We start from the raw sequence: 2,388 nt of genomic DNA, 5'->3' as shown, positions 1-2,388 counted from the left end.
TGTTAAGTTTAACAAAATATTTTTTAACATAAAATACAAAAAAATTATTTATATTTTATTTTGAAACAAATATAATATAATAAGTGATATATGTATATAAGTATTAATTTTTTTAAAAATTTTGTGGGAGGCAAACGCCCCTCTATATTAAACGTGGGTCTGTCCCTGGTTATGAAGGAAGATGGGAATTGGGAAGGGGTAGGCGGCGATAGACTCAGTAACAACGATGACGGGAGCTATGCGATTTTTTGTGAAGAAGCCGAAAAGAAGAAGATTTTGGGTGAGAATGACTGAATTTATCTTGCATGGCTATAGAGTATAGATTAAAGCTATGAACCACTGAATCTGTGATGTGAGGCAAATCCTAATTCCTAAAAAGTGTTTATATGTATATATCCGAGGCGGGTATACCTTAAACCCGACCATGTCCTGTCCTGACCAAAATCTGCCCCGACTCGGGTCAAGTTATTACCCTCTCCATCCGGGTATGGATGGGTTGAGTACCTGCGTATTCGGAAACTCCTGCCAAGTCTAATCACGTATTGATACTCCATTTATTAAGGGTTTATCGTTAGCCAATAGATTGGTATATACACAAGGCGAGATTCTAACTCCTAATAATTGTTTAAGTGGACGAGTGAAATGATCACTTAACAAACTCAAATTGATTAACACAAATACTAATTTCAAATTGATTAAGACAAACACTAATTTTTTTTAATATTAAAAATCTTGAGCATTTGATTTTAATTATAACTTTGTAAAATATTTATAATAATAATTACTATATATATTATTTAATTTTTTAATAAATTTTTTTATATAATTTTATGTGTTATCTCGTACAGGGTACGGGAACAGACACTAGTTAATGATAATAATCAAATCGATTGCTAATTTCTTTTCCATTATTTCCATGTGATTAATGATAATTGAATTAAATTTGGAATCCTTCACATGAGAGAGATCCTTTGGAAACAAGAAGCATTTGCCTTCTCTCTTTTTTTTTTTATTTCGGACCAAGCAAGCTAGTGTCTAGCAAAAATTAATTTGGGCTAATAATAATTCAATCTGGCCCAATAACAAGATATTACTTCAGCCATAACACTTAACATTTTTGAATAAGGCTGAATGTTTGAATTCATATTGGGCTTGCAATTATTTTCTTTTCTTTTCAGCCCAATAATAAAACCTGCAAAACACAAAATTATTAATTAGTAAATGTAAATTAAAGATCAAATTAATAATTTTGTAATTAATTGTGTTAATAATGTTTGATCATCATCAATTTAAATTAGAGTTTTTCAAACTCATCAATAATAAAGAATAGGAATAATTCACATAAAGACGCTTAAAACGTCTTTCTATAAAGATATTTTTTTAATAATTAAAATTCAATCTATATAATCGATCAAACTGTGTTATTTTTGTCAAAATTAGACGAAATAAATTGATTTGACCGAAAAATCGATAAACTAAATCTTGAACAATTTAAATTAATATTTTTTATAAAATGACTATAATACTCCTATTATGAAAAATGATTTAAAATATTTCTATTATATATTTTGAAAACTCTAAATCCTAATCTTTCTCTTTTTTCTATATATGCCATCATTGAATTAGAATTTAAAATTTTCAAAATTAATATATATAATAAAAATATTTTAGTCATTTTTTATAATAAGCGTATTATAGTCATTTTCTATAAAAAAAAATATTAATTTAGATTGATTTAAGGTTTGATTTATCGATTTTCAGTCAAATTAGTTTGTTTAGTCTAATTTTGATAAAAATAACACAATCTAATCGATTATATAAATTAAATTTTAATTATTAAAAAATATCTTTAAAAAAACGTTTGAGTAGTTTCTAAATAATAATGTAGTCAACCATGGCCTTTCAGAGCTTAGATTAGTCATACATATATAGAATTCAACAAAAAGAAATTGCTAATGCTAAAAAATATATCTATGGCGAGAACCCATTTCTTCACCAAATGGCAATCTTACAATGCAAGCCAATAAAAAATAAAAAAAATTGAAAGTAACTGAAATGTGACCGTGTCTACTGTCTATCAATGTTATTACGCAAGAGCCAATTAAAAGTTTAAAACAACCAATTAAAAGACACGCAAACCCAAATTAACTTGACCCTGAATTGAACTAATAATAAATTAACAGAAATATTTGATAAAAAATTAAAAATAGTCAAAATTTATTTTATTTAATATTTATTAATTATACAATAATTAATAAATAATAAAAATAAATTTTAATTTTTTATTTTTCAAATATTATCATAAATTAATAAAATTATAATTTAAAATTTTTTAAATAATATATGATAATAAAATTTATTTATTTCTATTAAATTATTGAATTTGAT

The sequence above is a fragment of the Arachis duranensis genome, chromosome 10, assembly GCF_000817695.3.
Source record: "Arachis duranensis cultivar V14167 chromosome 10, aradu.V14167.gnm2.J7QH, whole genome shotgun sequence".
Lineage (NCBI taxonomy): Eukaryota > Viridiplantae > Streptophyta > Magnoliopsida > Fabales > Fabaceae > Arachis > Arachis duranensis.
Note: the sequence above shows the minus strand (reverse complement) of the source record.